General features: G+C 50.5%; 1 protein-coding gene across 11 annotated transcripts in view; it reads left to right on the top strand.

The window, feature by feature from the left end:
• Positions 1–18031, top strand: part of ZFHX3 (zinc finger homeobox 3) — a 269447-nt gene that overhangs the window by 119262 nt on the left and 132154 nt on the right. Inside the window, exon 1 of one of the 11 annotated variants that reach the window (XM_054841182.1) lies at positions 7654–7975. The exons of 9 other annotated variants lie outside the window; for them this stretch is intronic. The gene's annotated coding sequence lies outside the window, so the exon portion shown is untranslated. Of the gene's footprint in view, positions 1–7653; positions 7976–14465; positions 14531–18031 lie in introns of those variants that run through there. One more of the 11 variants, XM_054841183.1, reaches the window with a different exon arrangement.

The following is an 18031-nucleotide window of genomic DNA, read 5'->3' as shown; positions in this document are numbered from 1 at the left end:
GTTTCCAGAAATACCTTGGTAGAAATTAGTAGCTGAGACTGGTACGAGACAGCTCCTTCAGACTGCCCTGGAACATGCTTATGTCTAAAAGACATATCCTCCAGAAATTAACTTATTTATCTGGCCACCTCTGTGCTAGCTGTATTGAATTGTATTTTCCCTGATGTTGTGAAGTTATCGTATAGGATGTACATTAAAAGTTGTAACTGTTCCAAGTACTGCTGTTTTGGCAGGGATTTGCTGAGTCTCATGATCCATCCATAATGGAGTGGAGATGCTGAGCTGCAGCAGGATATATTTACACCGAAAGCTTTTTCATGGAGGAAATGTCTGAGCAGTCGAACTGCCTGAATGCTTTCTTTAAATTTTTGGTAACTCAACATAGAGTGGGAGTAGCGATGGTGCAGGTGACGAGGAGCAGCCTCTCGGGCACCAGGCTGCCTCCCCTCGTCAGAAGAGATGTGAGCATGACTGAAATAGCGGCAATGGGAAAGCTGAAGAAAATCTTCAGTGTTGACCAGATCCTCAAAAAAGATGGTGTTAAAAAGGTTGAAGCTGACTCAATCCTTTCTGTATTATTTGAGATATTTGAATCCTGTTCGCACCTGATGATGCCGATGCCCGAGGCAAGGGCAGGTTGGAACAAGGTTTCTCTACTGTTTCTAAATAAGTTTTCAGGGTTTGCTTGGGGTTTTTTGCTCTGTCTTCAGCTGAAGATAAGAACTTTGTTTCAGCATCTTGTGCACATTCAGTTACCTCTGTAGCGGATGGCCTGAAACAGCTAAGGGGTTCTCTGGAAGCGGTGCACTGCTGACCCATGGTGCTGTGCTCAGTACAGGAAAGGGCATTTCAGCACCCCGAGTGCTGGTGTAATGGCTTTAAGGTGACTGCTTGATGTAACTGAAGGTAGTGCATGCTGGGTCTGCCTCAGTGGGTGCTAATCCTCGGTCCCCGGGGTGCAGGGTGCTGCAGCCGAAAGCGCCAGTGCCCAGGGAGAACCCTCGGGTCGTGCCCCTGTGGGTCTGTGCCCAGCCCAGCAGCCCCACGTGGTGCAGCTCCGGGAGCATCTCCCTGACCTCCTGCTGCTTTGTGGGGGACCCGATTCCCTGCGCTCCCTCCTGGCCGCAGCTCAAGGTCCCGCAGTCCAGGGTTGAACTAACGGCTTTGTGAAACTTTGTGGATGGCAGATAATTCCTCGCTCATTTTAGGTGGTGCAGATAACAGACTGGGGATTCAGCTTGGCTTTTTCCCCACGTTTCTGTTGGCCAAGGCTAGAGCTGCTGTCCCCAGCTCTCAGTGGGGCGGGGAGTCACCCGGGGTGACTTCCGTCATAAATATTGCAAGGCGCTCGACAGGGAGAGACAGCACCGGGATGAAAACCATTCATTAGCAGCATCTCTGTGCCTGTCCAGGTTTGCTTTTAGGGTCGGGATCAGCTGAAGTGTATTTCTGGTGAGTCGGTGGCGATTTCTCTCCAGCTGTCAGAGACAGAGCGTGACTCGGCCACTGGCCCTTGCGTTTCTCCTTCTTTGGATCCTGAAATATTTAGTGCTCCGTATGTGAACTTAACGACTGAGCAGGAATATTAATGGGTTACAGTCCAAAACCTCTAATTCAAATGTCTCTTCACTTGCAGGAGGTCTGAGTTTGGGATTTTTATGCTCTCTGCCCAGGTTGGTAATTCGGACAGTGTTCCTAATTTATTTCCACAAATTGTGGAAGGGTGTAATTTACTATTTTAAGAAACACGTGGTTCAAAAGACCTTTAATTAAAAAAAGAAAGTTCAGTGCATGTCTGAAACTATAAGAATCACTAGACTGCATCAGAACAGTAATTTGTAGTAATTTGACCTGTGCAAAGTGGCCATTTCTTCCTAATTTTCTTCTTCTCTGACCTGTTGGCATAGCAGTGTATTTATAGTCAGAGAAGCGCAGGTCTGGAAGGGGACTCTTGCTGTAGCTCGACCGTGGCTGACTGTCCTTACCGCCTTGCATGAGGCAGCCTGTCCAGTGCCCCATCCCTCATGGGGAAACCTTAACTCCTAACCTAAAACTTGGCCCGCGGTGATACAAGAGTGTATTTTTTTTTGGCTTGGTGGATAATGAGTAAAATAGGTCGCAGCTATTTTATAACTGTTACCTGTATGTTGGAAAACCTACCGCTCTGTCTCTTCTTTTCCAAAGCTTTACTAGACTGATTATCCATTGAAACAGAAAGGTTTGCATAACCTTCAAAACAAACCTTGAGATGTTTTACTCCACCTCTCCAGTACTTCCAGTATGGTTTTGAGCCTGTGTAAGCTCTTGGCTTCAGGGGTGGCCGGCGGCACCGAGTTTCCCAACGTGAGTGCAAGCTGCCTTGCAGTGCCAGCGAGTGTCACTTTGATTGTGGTAGTATAAGGCAGGAGCACCCGACTGACTTCTTTCTACTGTTTGTTGCTTTTAAATACCTGTCGTCGTCTTGGCCTTTTCTCACCTTACGCTCTCGTTTCTTGTAATCTCAGGGGTTTTGCACTTTGCTGTGTAAAGGTCTTTCTGCTCCTTCTCCAGCCCCGGTGGGGGGGGCCCTGGGGGCACAGCTGGTTTTGGGCTCCTGGGGGCTCCGCCGTCCTGCCCCAGCCACGTGCCATGCAGAGGGAGCTTTTCATGCGTCTGGCCCCGCTGATAGGCAGGCTTTTCTCCTGCAAGGGTACAGCTAAATAAAACCCAGAAATGCACGTGAGTAGCGCGTAGGCAATTTCTTTGTGTATTATCTAGCAGAAAAACAGCATATAGGGTTACCTGCCGGTGTTGAGACTCTCTGAGGCTCCTCTCTGGTTGTCTCTACGCATGGCTGATCTAATTGTATAAGTTATAGATTTTGCTACCTGGCTATTCAGATGTTTTCTGGCATCGCTAGTGTATTTGAAACAAAAAGCACTGGAGTCGGTGCATACAGTCTACGGCAAATGCTTTGCTGCCACATAGGAATAAATGGCTAATTTATAGTTCTGGTATTAGTCACCTAACTTAATGTTTCACCTCAATTATTAAAAAGGAAGTTGAGGTTAAAAGTAAAGTGTCGTTTTTGTTGGGTAAAAATAAACAAACACTCCCACAGGAACAGTAACTTCAGAGGGCACGTGCTCACCTTGGGTTCAGACTGAAGACCCACTACTGTACATGAGGCTGTAAGACCACGTTGGACCACATCTGCACTGTTTGCCCCCTCTTTTCATGAGGTATTCCAATATAGATGTATAATATTTCTCTGAAATGCCGGTTCCCAGTGCGAGGGGGATGCACGCCTGTGTCTTATCCCTCGAGCTAGCTGGGCTGGCGCAGCCTGTAAAATATCGTCCCCGGCGGCCAAGCGGAGGTGTGGTGTGAGCTATAAAGAGTGCAAGATGCCCAGCAGTGTATTAAACACTAGTTGAGTACAGGAGGGCAGCATATCACAGGAGAGAGATAAGCAAAGTTCTCTGATTGTGGATCAATAAAGGTTAGTGACATCATATCTCAAAGTGAGAGAACCTGCTTTCTGCAGAGCCATTTATCAGATTGCAGGCTGAAGCAGCATTAACCTCTTCCTAACCAGATATCTGTCTCATCTGACTCCAGACCAAATAACCTGCCCTGTCTGCCACAGACGACTCCCTGACCTTGCCTTCGTAATCCCAGCAATTTAACGCGAGCGTGGCCGTGCCGGTGGGGTTCTCCTCCGAATGCCTCCGCTCGGCTCTTTGCGGCAGCGTACCGTGTCCGGCAGGACGGCACGGTGCTGTGCCGGCTGGGAACTGGGTCACGGGACGAACTGCTGTTGGAAGTGCTTCACATCTCGGTGTTTATCTGCTGTTCTCCTCTTGCTTGGTGCCGTTACAGCCTTAGCGAGGTGGAAGATGCTACTCGCTGGTGCTAGGACGCAACAGAAGTCCGTCATTTTGGTTGAAGGTCTGGCATTGTGCCAGGCATCTCAGGATGTGGTTGTGAAACATAAAAGGCATCCTTAGGTTAACTTGTTTTCTGCGGCAGCAATGGCAGTGAAATCACTGCAGCGTGGTCTTCAGGAAAAGTTGTACGTGGCGGCAGGAGGCCGTGGGTGTGCTGCTGTGTGGCTGGCCTTCCTCGAAGTGTCTGTCCTCCTGGTTTTGCTGTTATTGTTACCAAAATAGCTTAAACCTAAATTGAATGTATCAACTCATTCTGCAGCCCTGTTTCTTTGCTGCATGCTGTGAGGCACCAGCTTTCCACATGAATGCAACTTCTGAATGTGGAGAACGTGGAGCCGCGTGCCTCTGCCGGCTAAATTTAGAGCAGGGAGTTGTGGGTGAATCCTGTGTGCTGCTGGCGCGAGCGGCTCCGTGGCCTCTGGAAACCTGCCCCAGCAGCGCACACGTGGTTGTCCAACCCCAGAGGATCCTCCAGTAGGGTTTTTTATTGCTTTTCACTTTCTGATCTTGTCTTCGCGTTGTTGGTAACATTAGATACCTGCAAATGAGCAAACTGTCATTTTTCTGATTTAATGCAGTGTGCTCTGCACATAATACGTTTGTAATAAGTTAAGCAAGAAGCTGAAGCATGAATGGTTAAGGTATTTTGCGTGTTCTTGACGTGTATGTGTTTTAACTGTGTTAAAGCCTGCTGTTTTTCAACTTACCTTGGCCTGTCGTCTTCTGCCTCCCACTCTGCCAAAGTGCCATGGATGGGTTTTCTTACCGCTGGCGGGTTTGAAGTGACGTGAAGGCTCTTGTCCCCCAGTGAAAGCATTGGGACTTCCCGTGTGCATGGCAGTGGCTGCTTTTGCCAGAGTGTCCTAAAAGCTTCCTGGTGAACATCCGGGGCCCCGGGTGCCGCTTACAGCTCTAGAGCAGCTGTTTTAGGGAAAATTCGCATTCTCTGATGCTACTCCTTAAAACTTGGGCCTTGCAACCAACTTGTGCTTGTTCCTGTTGTGGCTTGTATTCTTAGCAAAAGAGCGTAACCTCTTTGGAAACAGCTCGTGTGATGTGATGCTTCAGTCTGGGAGCTGTGATGCAAACTTCTGTCCAGATGTTGCAGGTGAAGCACTGCCTTGATTGAGATCTTGTGGCACTTTCAGCCCTACTTTTTCAGTGACGTTGAACTTGGAACACAGTTACAACGTGTAAAATAGGGATGCTTGTCTACCTTTTGCTGTGTTTTGAGGTTTATGGGTGATAGCGCTCTAGTAGGACAAAAAGATGATGCGTACAAGAGCACACGCGTGCCTAGTGACGGACAGTTAAAGTGAGTTGCATCATGCTGTGACGGTGGCTGCCAGAGAGCTCTGGAGGCTTCCTCCAGGCGGAGGCATCCCAGGTGCCTGGGGACGCCCAGCGGTGCCTGTCGGAGGGTGTCCTTGCCAGCGGAGGGGTGTTACTGATCCACCGGTGCATCCGTGCCCTGTAGTACAGGAGTAGGATGTCGGTATTTCTGCTGTGCAGGAGCAGGTCTCTGGTTTTCAGTGAATGAGAGGGTTCTGCCTGGAGGAATCCGCGGTCTGAGTTAGAGATAAGATAGCAAGGAAGGATGACAGACGGAGGGTAAGGGGCAAGAGGAGAGTTAATTCCCTGAATGAACTTCTGTTGTCTAGCAAGGAAATACCAATTTTTTTCAGAACCTACAGAGACTTGAGTTACAAAGACTTCTTGATTACCTTTCATCCTTTTTCCATTGGTGATTTCTCATTGTAAAAAGAGCCCCTTTTCTGTGATCCTCCGGGCCGGGCCCCGGGGAGCGGCTGGGGGCTGTGCCGCTGCATGTCCCGGAGGGTCGGGGGGGGACCTTGCGATGCGAGCCTGCGCTAATGGGCTGGTGTCCAAGTGGAAAGTGTATTTTCAATGAGGAAGTGCTGAGATATTAGTGGAGCCTGGATTACCCTGTGATTGTGCTGTCAATACTGCTGTATTGAGTCGGAGAGAGCCTGCACAACACAGGGAAACACTTAGCTCACTACTGCTGCTTATTGAGAAGCCAATAGCAATTTACTTGCTGACACTTGACATCGAATCCATTCCCAGAGGTGCAGCTCCTGCTAAACCGCTGTTGGGCTCTCCTTCACACCTGCGCCTTCCCTCAGCCTCGGAGCTGCAGGTGCGACGATGCTGATGCTCCTCCAAACGCAGCCGCCCGCAGGAGGGACGGGCGCCTGCCCCTGTGCGGGGCCATGCTCTGCCAGGACTGGCAGGTGGGGACCAGCTTCCATGGGGCGGTGGGAAACCTTCGCTTGAGAGAGCTGGTCTCGCCTGGGATGAACTTTGTGCAGATATGTTTCCTTTTCTTGCATGTATTGAGTGGAGAAGAGGGAATGTGGGTGCCTGGTCCTTCCATCCCACATCGTGAAAGCTTGAAGCGCCTGGGACCTCTAGGCTGGAGCAGCTGGATTCCTCCTGTCCTGCTTTTCTGTTTTCCTGGGATGAGTACAGCTGAGCTCTGATGCCCCTTCTTGCATCCGCACGTACCTTTTAAGAAAAACTTAAGATCATCTGCTGCCAAATACTTTTGAGAAAAATAACATCCAGGATATTTCTTTGAAGACCTAACTCCCTAAAATGGGGACTAAGGCATGAAGGAGTCAGGATGGGATGAGACCAGAGCTGGAGTGCTGGCGCAGATGTCTGGAGAGAGGAAGGAGGAAGCGGGGAGTCTGCGTCCCGATGATGGACTCTGGCAGGAGCATCAGGTGCTGGTGCTGCAGTTCTGCAGGAGTCCCAAGGAGTCGAAGGCCCAAGTGGACGGTCTTCTCAGCCCCTGGTGGGGCGGGCGATGAAACTCCCACAGGATTTTAACTGCAGCTCTTGCTGTTTTAATGTGTTGCCTGGCAAACAATTTCAAACACTCCAAAGCAAATCTCCTCCCGATAGCTGTGGTGTTGCTTTTTGGCGCACTGTTCCCTTGGTGTTTCCCTTGTGTTCCTGAACCTCCTGGGAGGGGTAGAAAACCTGCGTCCTAAATATGAGAGGAAACAAAGAAAATGTGATGCATGAGGAAGACACTTGGAGCTACTATTTTCATTTTGCAGAAGTAAAATTTAGGTCATATTGCAGGTCGTGTTTAAATATATCTATTGCTTTGTGCTTGCAGTTTGTGTAGCCTGCGTGCAGCTGTCTTGGCTCTGCAGGGTGTGGAGGAGAGGAACCAACGTGCTCTGGAGCCTGGGCAGCATCTGTTTCCAGACCAGCCATGCAGGAAGGCACCGCGCTGCGCCAGGGTGTCTGCTCGTAACGAGAGGAAGCCATTCCCGAACGCTCGTGCAATAGCAAGCGCAAGCAGTCGATGTTTGGCTGTCCTGCAACCCCTCCGAGGAGAGGGGTGCGGGCAGCTGCTGGGACACAGGGATGCGGTGGGAACGTGCCGCGCTGTCGTCAGACCCCTGCCGAAGCAGGGCTCGGTCTGGAGCAGGGGTAGGTAGGGTGCTCCGGGTGCCCCGTGTCTGTCCTGCGGGTCTCCGCTGTGCAGCGCAGGCAGCCTGCGGTCCCAGCACCTGGTGGATCGTGTGGCTTTGGCTGCCAGTCAGACATTGACCCGCTGTCTTTGTTGAACGTGCCTTCCCTGCCGGGAAGCTCCGGACATGGTGTGCCTGTCCCCCCCCTTCCCTGTCCAGTCCGGCTCTCGTCCCGAGGCAGATGTTCCCATTTGCGGTCCCGAGCCAGAACAAGCAGCGGGTGCCTGTTGCGGAGGCTCGCCGCTCTGTGCGGTGTCTGTAAGCAGAGCTGGGAGGGGAGGTGGCCAGGAAGCCCGTCTGGGGACCTCTGGGGACCCGAGCCCTCAGCATCAGTGAAGCCTTTCAGCAATACTGGCTTCCTTCGTGCATTTCAAAAACTTTAGCAAAAAGAATACAAAATGGATTTGGTGAGAGCGTACGGAAGGGCAGCAGCGGCACACGCGGGAGGAGCAGAAGGAATAAGGAATATTGAACACCAGTGGAGGGTGAAGCCGCAGGCCTGTACTTTGGGAGGCTGGATGGCCGGGATGGCAGGTGTAACACCTTGGCGCGTGCTTTTGTAGAGGTCCTATTGCTTATTATATTTTGTTCTACTCTGTTGCTAATCTTGTTCAGCAGTTGCTCTTCTTAATTATTGAAGTACTTTTACAGAGATGTAGCAGATTAATCCTTTTAGTTTTGCTTGCTGCCGGAAGAGATTGCCACCATTATTCTCATGCTATGGAAGGAGAGGTTGGAGCAAGGAGAAGCAGGGCTAAATTTAGCCTGCGTTTACACGTGTGTGCTGTTCGGTAGCTGTGGACGAGTATAGGGTGGCAGGTGCCAGTCATGAACAGTACGAGTGCAGGGGGGCCGGGGCGAGGCTGGAACGGTTTAGCCGACATCTGGAGACCGGCAGAGTCTTGAGGGTGTCGCAGCCGCGCTGTGACCGGCTCGAGGTACCTCTGCGGCCCCTCTGCTCCGGTTTCTAGCAGGCAGGGCAGCTGCTGAGGCATCACTTATCTGGTCCTTGCCTCACTGGAACACAAATATTAACTGACAAACAGTTGCATAATAAATGGCACAATCACTTTGGCCTGTTGACTTATCTTCCAGCAAAAGAAATAAACAGGGAAAAGTAGGAAAGTTAACTTATAAACCAATAAACTGTTATTGCACTTGCATTAGTGTGGCCTGAGGCTTGCACGATGACTGCTGGACTGATGTCTCCCAGAAGCTCAACTTGGAGGAAACCGAGAAATATTTACTTGTTAAATACACGGGACAACATGATTTCTTTCGGCACGGGTGTAACGTGCGTCCCGCCGATTCCAGTGGTAGGCAATCTCCTCATTGCCTGTTTTCCTCAGAATGCTTTACAGAGCAGTTTTTAAGCCTCGCCTGGCTCTGTCCACAGGAACCAAGTAATTTGCTTGAGCAGAAGTGTCGGAGGTTGGAAGCTGCTCTGTCACTGTTTACTAAAAGGCATCCAGAGTGGAAATGTAAATCTGCCAGAGCAGATCTCATGTATATGTAGGGTTGCCTGAGTTACCTCGTTAGAAACGTTAACGTAACACTGGGCTGTTAAGACTGCCTCACCTCCGCTGCTGGTGCAGGCGTTTCTTTCTAAATATTGATGTAACGGCTTCCTCGCCGGGACGTGGTTTGCAGCTGGCTGCTTCCATGGGACGAGTTCCTGCCTTCTGCCGCTGTGCTGGTGCACACGTCCTCCTGTGCGCACGCGCGTGTGCACACACGCACCAGCTTCCAGCCGAATGTGTATGGCTTGGCTAGAACCATTTGGTATTGTGCTGGAGAACATCCGTTCCTGCGGTCGCTCTGCTAGCTGCCTCCTCCATCTGTTCACAGCTAAGTTATTTCTTCTGCAATGTGGTCACAGTTGTACATGCAATTCCAGCTGAGGTCTTGCAGTGCGATTAGCATGCCGTTTATTACTTCCTTATCTCTACAAACACCCTGAATAACATATGAAGATCATGTTTGCCGCTTTCACAGCTGCATCCCTTTGGTTCTGCCATCCTGACTAGTGCATCACTTTGTCTCCTCCTTTATAATTCCTGATTGGTAAATCCTGAATTTACCGCAGAAATTAAGAGTTTTCCTCTTATATTCTTGGATTTAGTTCCCTTCTTGTTATTCTAGGCCTCAAATCATAACTTCTTCTTGTTTAATATTCTGGTCTTCCACTGTGTTGGATGCGCTTCCCAACTTAATTTCATCAGGTATTGGTGCTCTGCTGATTTGCAGCAAGGCCATCAGTGAGGTGTGTTAGCAAGATGACTCCTAAGGCCTTTACAAATAACTTCCATTCAGGGCATTATTTTCTTTAAATCATTTTGGTGGCGTCTTCTCTTGGCCTAGTTTTCTGCCTTTTTAAAATTGTAGCTAGTCCCCATCTTCTCCGGCTGAATTCCCCATGGTACGGTGCTGAAGAAGGGGCAGTTATCTTAGTAAAGACAGACACTGGGTTAGCTTGCACAATGTGTCTTTGATAAACCTGCCTTATGTTTTATCCCGGCTTCCATTTATTGCTGTCTCTTTAGTTATTCTTCCCTTCACCACATTTACAGCTTTGTCTGTTAGGCAATAAAGCTAATAAAACCCACAGCAGTGTCTCCCCAGCCCTTTTTTAATACAGGTACTGTCTTTGCTGTTCCATACCCAGCGCAATTCATGAACTGGTGGGTGATTAGGCACATCTGCTGGTGAACCTGTCTAAGATGTACTTGGCTATTCTTAATTGTGAACTAATTGCTTTTTTTATATATATTCATGCATTAAACTTTCAAGTTTTGCTTCATCCTTAGCTATGCCAGCTTTATTACTGTACCTCTTTCTTGTTAGCTGTCCTGGCCTTTACACTTTTTTTTTCTTTAGCCTCTGTATCTTAGATGAAAATGGAGGTATTTAGTCCTGGGGTTTGGTTAAGTTTTTTGTTTACACACACCATATGCTTGACCAGGAGAAGCCTGGACATGGAACTTAAAATGCATCTGTGAACTCTGGGAAGTCTGAGCTTAATTGTCTTGCTCCGGTTCCTCAGGGAGGTGATGACAGCTGTAATTACTGCCTCAAATCATGAAACATTAAGAGAAAATAGGAAGGGGAAGGTGTCTCAAAGTTGAGGTGAATGGTCTCCACCTGGGAGTGAGGGGCAGGGGAGGGGAAGGTCAGGTTTTCACAGGATTTTGGTAAACAGGCCGAGCTCAGCTATTAATGGTTAATAGCAGCAGGAGATTGCCAGGCTCTGCTGTTTGGACAGCGTGTCGTCTTCTGAGAAGAAATTATTTTGGTGTAATTTTGAAAGATTCATACTGTTCATTGTGAAAGTAGCTATAGCCCATTCATGGAAAATGTTTGTCAAATATAGGATATTTTTTTGCCTCTGTGGGACTGATAACTTTGTTGGGACAGGAGAGGAGGGAGGGCGGACGGGAGCGGGTTAGTGCAGAGTCACCGTGCCCTTGTTTAAATCCTGGCGCGGGATCGCGTGGGGAAGGGTCTGGCTGAGGAGAGAGGCGACGGTCAGCGCTGGGGATGCTCCGGGTAAATGCTGGGCAGAGCCTGACCCCGTCGGTGTCGGACCCTGCCACCGGTGTTTCTGCAAGTGCTGGGTGCTCCCTGCAGCACCTGGCTCTCAGGGTGGGGGGGTGGAAATGGAGGGCAAACATCCCGGCGGTCCTTCTCCCTCTGGCCAGAGCTTGTTACCGCCGAACCCGGTGCCTGATCGGTGCCACGCGTGCCGCACAGCTCCCCGCGGCCTGGGCAAATGTTGGCAAGTCCTGGTTTGCTGATGTGCCTGGAGATGCCCAGGGGGTAGAGGAGGAGAGTCTGGAGAGCGGTGGCTTCTGGTGAGCAGACGGGGCTTGTTCTTGCTTGGTGTCAGCCCCGTGCCTGAAAGCCGGGGGCTCGGTGCTGGCTCTGCGGGGAGCACGGGGAGCAGGCCAAGTGCAGGGCAGCGTAAGAGCCGTATCTGACAGCTGAGGACTGCCAGAAAAGGGCTTCCATCTGGGCTAGGCCTGGCACAGCCTGGTTTGGAAAGAAATGCTCCCTGTGAGCAGTGGTGGCTCGCACTGGTGGGCTCAGGCCCCCTGGAAAGGGAGGTCCGCGCAGGAGCGGGGCGAGTCCCCGGTTGTACGTTCAGACACGGTGGAGCCAAGTGATCCAACATCAAATACAGGTGGAAAATTCATCCTCTGATTTTGGTGAGAATTTATTTCTTTGCACGCTTTGCTGAGGCGCCAGCTGACGTTACCTGACTTGTTCTTACCCAGCAGAGGTAGAGCTGCTCGGTGTACTGGTGGTACTCTGAGGTGTGTGCTAGGAAAGGACATTTTTGAGATCTCTTGCAGGTTTTCAGGTTTTGTCTATGGCCACATTTCAATACTTTTGAATTTTCTGGAGTCTCCTGGCAAGTAAAGCCTTCGAGAACTCATGAGCCCGAGGAGCGCCGATGGGTGGGTAGTTCAGGTGTAGTTCCTCATATCCTTTGGTGGAAACTTTCCATTCCGTCCTAAGCCTCTGTTCTCTCCCAGCAAGGTACAGCAGGGGCCAGGCATTCCTTTGAGCCCATGATAAATCCCATACTGTGCTCTGGTTTGAACGGCAGGGTCTAAGCGTGGCAGGGAAGCTTCTCTGTTGCTTGGGAGAAGAGACTGAAGATCCGGCATCTGTGGCACGCGCATTCGCTTTAATACCTCTCTTGCTAAATACCAGGTTCTCGTTATTAATAGTCGCCTGATCGGGCGGGACATCTTTCCTCCCTTTACAGTCAAACTTCCAGATGAAATACATGTTTCACCGCAGGCCTTGCTGCGAGGCCACTGAATGTGGGAGGAGGATTTTTGGCTCAGTTCTGAGGTTGTTTTCCGTTGTCCAAGCCATAGCTGCCTGGTGCTGAGCGCTGCTGCTTTTAGGGTGGCTCCTTCCTACCTCTCCTGACTTCTGAACAGCAGAGCGTCTGTCCCCGGGGCGAACGGAGCGGCACACGTTCCCTAATTTAGTGGCAGGCATGTTTCAAGGCTTAGGTAAGTTGCTGGTTTTGAGGGAGGCATGAATCATGTTGGCGAGCGGGGAATCCAATGAATAACCCTGCTGTGTGGTTACAGGGTTGAGGGTGTCTGTGTCCCTGCGAGGTGCCGCTGCCCTCCTGTTTCCATTCGGTCTCCGTGAAGAAAGGTGGGGTCGTCCTGGGCCATTTTTAGGTTTGGAAAGGCTCATACTCGGCTGATATTTCTGAGAAAGCAGTTGAGCCATCAGTTGTTGGGGGATACTTACCAGCCAAGGCTTGGGGAGAGTCACGCGCGTAGGCTGGATATGGCCCTAAAAAGCCAGACTTGCACGATGTTTATAAACCTGCACCGGATGCCCAGCTGCCGGAGGGGCAGCCCGCATCCCCGGTACCAGCCTGGAGGGAAGGAGCAGCCTGGGGCTGCCGCAGGGCTGGGCAGAGCCCCGCTGCCAACCGGCCCCCGTCTCGCACCCCTTCCGGAAGCTCCACGGAGGAGCAGGTTTGGAAAGTGTCACCTGCGTGGTCGGCTCCCCACTGCGGAGAGCTGTGGCTCCATGGGGACGTGGGCAGAGCGCCGGGATGCTGCGCAGTGCTCGTAGGTGCCGGCAGAACGAAATCTGGTGCGCGAGGTAGGAACGGGACGGTGCTCTGCTGCTGTGCCCTGGGCTTAAAAGTGAGAGTGAGATTTGTCTTTTCTCCATACTTCAGTCTGAACAAGACTTTAAACAAGTAGTAAATTAGTATAATGAATAATGGAAACTGAAATGAAATAGATGATTATAGGTGGCATATTTGAAAGAACACAAATCCTGCTAAAGCAGACGTCCTTCTCTATAGGGATCTCCCAAACACACTGCTGGAGGTGGCTGGAAAGCAGCAAGAAGTCAGGACCAAAATTACCTTTACCCCAAGGGTTTCTGTAGGCATGTTCAGCTCCTCCCACATGCAGGTAACTAGGGTGGGAAGCTCCTCTGCACAGCCGGCAGTGCTGGGTTTGCTCTGACAGCTTTTCCTGCTTTTCCTTTTACCTTTGTTTTCACTTTTTATTACTACTTTCTAAAATTTTGTTGCACTTATGGTCCATGATCACAGTACACAGGGTCACCAGATAGTTGTCCTGCTGCGTGTTCTGGTGCCTCGTGCCTTGCATCTTTCTGAGCTGGTTCTTCAGCAGCTTTCTTGTGACTGGAGCTCCTTGATCTTTTAAAGCTGGTTGCCGTTCCTTGTGTTCCTTCCAGTGCACGCATGCCAGCTTCTGACTTGTACCCCGTCTCATTTCTACGAGAAGCTTACAACGCCAGCAGTGCTTGATATGTAGTCTGAGCCGTGGCTGTGACGGGTCATTCTGGCAACTGCAGCTTATGATTAAAAAGAAAATCAGTCACTGTCATCTTGGACCCCAGCACCAGTGATTTGACAATCCACAATACATCAGCTTCTTCCTCATCAGAGGATCTTAGACTCAGGACTGCCCCAAGGGTTGTCCTCTGACTCAGGCTGCTACCAGAAAGCTCATCTTGTTTTATGACTAGCACAGCCAGCCACACGATTTCCCTGCCTGAAGAGGCTGCGGTGAGACCCAGGGGACCCGCGAATTCCAATTTTTGGTCAGGTCTTCAGGGCCTTGGTGCGTAGCTTCAGAAGAAGACCAGAGGGTAAGAACTGCAATTACTGCTGCTGCATGATCACACCCAGGAAAGTCCCTTACATCCTTGGTCCTCCGAGGAATTCGGACCTGTCGTGTCAGCTTTCGGGCAGCGCTAGGGCTGCCTGCCACAGCTGAGTCTCGCAATTCAAGTGCAGGGCAGTGGCTGCATCTGAGACCATCTGCCCCCTTTAGAAAAGGGAACTGGTTTGCAACTCTGCTTTCAGAGCATCGAACTTCGCATCTCGTGTGACTGCTGCGAAGAGCAGCTCTTCCACGTTGCTAGAGGTCTGCGGACGATGCTCAATGCTTCGCGCTGTGCAAACTCGTGGAACTCGTACAGCCCCGGTGGCAGCCAGGACCCGTGCGGGAGAGGAGGGGATGCTGCTTTACCCAAATGGCTAGCCTATCACAGATTCCCCAGGGGTCGAAGGTGTGTATGTATTTTATGGATAACGTGTGCCTCAGTGCAAAATACTGATAAGCTGATTTGTTTTCCAGAACTGTAGTCCTTGGAAAAAATGTAGTCACACAGGGTTAGTTTTCATCTTCCTTCTCATTCCCACTTTCTGTGGTGTGTTTAAAATTGGATTTTAATGTAATATCTTGTTCCCAGCTGTATCTTTTAATGCTAGCATTTGCTGTTGCTACCAGAGATATTTTAAATAGGATGGAGAATCATCCATAGGACTATCTACGGTAATGTGTGGCCCATATCAGGAAATAATTTAGGCAACAGAGTTAAGGAAATGTTATTTGTAAATGTCTTTATCACATCCCTTTAAGAGTTGGCAGCAAGGAGGAGATTTGTTTGAGGTCTGACGAGATGCTATATTGATGGGCACATAGGTGCAAATTTCAGAGAGCCCAGGAAAGGGTCTTGCGTCATCTGTGGCAAGAGACGAGCTGTGTAGTCTACCAAACGCTACTGTCATGGGTTGGACAGGTTTCAAAGACTTGACGGCGGGTTTTATGTCCCCTTGGAGCTGAAAGATCGAATGCGGGCTGGCCGGGCTCCAGCTGCCTCCTGCTATGGTTTGGCGCATGGTATCACTGAGAAGGAAGGACCTGAATCAAATTGAGGATAAGGAGAAGGACACTGAGGATGGTCAGAAAGTACCCGCGGCTGCGCGTGGGCGAGGGACCAGCATGTAAGCAGCAGGCGTACAGGGTTTGACCTCCCGGAGACATCGTTCCCAGGCAGCCAATGTATCACTATTGCCAAAGCACACGTGCACGAGGGGAAAGCAGCTCAGCTGAGGGAGGAAAATCGCCAAGCGTTTTCGTGCTGGAGACTTGGGTTCAAGTTCAGTTCACTCCCTGGAAGTGTTCAAGGCCAGGCTGGATGGGGCTTTGGGCAACCTGGGCTAGTGGAGGGTGTCCCTGCCCATGGCAGGGGTGGCACTGGATGGGCTGGGAGGTCCCTGCCCCCCCAAACCAGTCTAGGATTCAGTTTTTCTTCATGTTCATAATGGACTTGAGCAAACTGCAGGCCTTTCCTTCCTCTGCTTCTCCAGAGCAGAGCTCCTGTGTCGGGAGGGCGTTGCATGAGCCGAAGCCTTCAGAGCTGGCCCGGGCTCACCCACGGCTCCTGCTCGCGAGGCCGGGCAGCGTGTGCTGCCTTCGCTTTGCCAGTGGCTCCGTTTGTCCGGCACAGCACTGGCACAGGCACAGTGAGAGCTCATGGAGGGGAAGAAGTATGCTGGATGTTGCATGTGTACTGTTTCAGCACTCTTGTTCATTCTTTAACTAATGTATACATTAGTAATGTAAAAAGGATATTGAAATGCACCTCCGTTTTTGGTGTGGTTTTGTGTTTTTTAATTTTTAGTGGGAGCTCTGTAAATTCCTCAGCATTTTAACAGGGACACATCTGTAGTAACTGATGGCGTGAAAATCCTGCATTTCCTATTTTTATCGATAAACAGAGTGTACAGGCTTGTGAAAAAGTGTGCAAACTATTTCTTGGCCTCCCTTCCGGACTGATCCTCTTGGATAGACCTGATGAAGAGTCACAGTCATTCAGCCTTTGAAACGCAGGAGGCTGGGCTGGATGATATAATGATTCCTTCAGGCCTTGCTTGCTGGAGGTATCTCCTTATCCTTATTTACCCAAGTAGTTAAAACCTAGCCTGCAAGCAAATGGCAGGATGCCTGCTGCTTCTCCCTGCCTGGTGGGGAAGGGATGTGGGGGCGAGAGTTTGTAAATCAGAGACTTGTTTTGAAAATGAGTTCGTTCTTTGTCTGACTGGTGAAGCTGGTGCCTCTGCCTCGCAGCTAGGCAGAGGGGAGAGCAGGAGAAAGGAAGAAGGACGTAGTAGAAGGATGTTGTTCAAAGGAGACAGCCTGGGTGATGAGATGAAGCTTCCCGGGTGAGGTTTCTTGGCAGCCTCTCTACGTCAGGGACATGGACCTGCTCGGCTGCAAGATCCAGGGAATATTGCTAAATGTTCTCGGCCTTCCACCAGTCTCTGAAAGGTCTCGCTGAAGTATTGCCCTCTTGGTGGTTGTGTTGCAAGGGACGCTTTGGCTTTCAGTTGCGTGCTGTGGTGGTTCAACCCTGCTTAGGGGGAGAGAACAGGGAAAGAAGGAAAAGGTGTGACGGCCAAAAGCTTTTCCGTGGTCCTGAGGGCTCTGGAGGGGTGGCCACAAGAGGCCAGTGCTGGCCCAGGGCTTCTCTGGCATGAGTGCGTTTTGAGGTGGTTTGAGGGTGTTTCTGCATGGGGCAGGGCGACTGCGGCGCATCCCCTCGGCAGGTTGGGTCCCGCCGGAACGTCGGGCGGGCTCAGCATGGTGCCGACCGGCCACGGCCCCTGCAGCCCTGGGTGGCCACAGCTGGCGAGAGGGGCTTCGGGGGGGGCTCCAAGAGGGGCGTTGGAATGAAGAGCAACACCTTCCTGTAGTCAAACCCTTTCTTTTCCCCCCTTCTTTTTATGTTGTCTTTTCTACAGACTTTTGAAGAAGGCCTTCTTAATTAAGTGTTTCCCAATTGGGGTTTTGCTTTTGAAAGAAAAATTGCTTTGCATTTGGGGTTTTGATTTTGAAAGAAAAATAAGGAACAACTTTCTCATTTAGCGTCTGTGCTGGCTCTTTATAACTCACTTGCTATTTACCATATTGAATTTTCTCTTAAATTTTCTCTGCTCGTGTTGTCTCGTATATTGCCTCTTTTTTTCTCGTATATCGCCTCATATTGCTGCTTTCTGTATTGTTATTACTAACTCAGGATTTTCTACACGATGGGCAATTGGGCCTCATAAGTAGTGGGGAGCTAGTGATCTTGTCTGTATGGTAAAATTAAATAGGTTATTTTGTGGTGGTTTTTCTTCTTAAAGCTTTTCTGGGCTCTGTACTGGAGTTGTTCTCTTTGGTCTTTACACTTCAAACGCAAACAGCTGATTTCTGGAAAAAGTCCTGTTTCCTCCCTGTTGCTCCTAGGAAGGTGCCTGAGCAGGGAGGTGTGTTCCTGGGAAATTGCTGCAGAGCAGCACGTTCCACAGAGGCTCTCTGGCTCACGGTCACCTTTAGACCCTCCTTGAGACTGGCCCAAGCCTCCTGTGCTGGTTTCATGCCTTCAAACCCCTCCAGTCGCCCCGAGCTGCAGTGATGGGCAGGGCAGCCTTGGACGTGACCCCAGGTAACCTTGGCAAAGGGGTCCACTGGGGCTAGTTCTGGTCCTGAGCCTCCCGGCAGTGTGGCTCCCATCTTCCAGTGGGAGGAAGAAACCTCTTCTTCCCCTTCCTCCTCTTTTGTCGCTGCCTCTCGTGTGGTGCCAGCTGCCCTCAGCCCGGCAGGAGGATCTCCTCTTCTCCAGCTCCTTTCTGTTACCAAAGCTGTAAGAGAAAGCACGGTCCCTTCCAGCCCTCAGGTGTAGAAGGCTCAAGGGATAGTTTAGGGGGTTTGTGTAATTGCTGGTGATGCATACATCCGGTGT

Source organism: Grus americana, chromosome 13 (assembly GCF_028858705.1).
Source record: "Grus americana isolate bGruAme1 chromosome 13, bGruAme1.mat, whole genome shotgun sequence".
Taxonomy (NCBI): Eukaryota; Metazoa; Chordata; class Aves; order Gruiformes; family Gruidae; genus Grus; species Grus americana.
The sequence above is the reverse complement of the archived record's forward strand: the minus strand, read 5'-3'. Positions and strand labels throughout refer to the sequence as shown.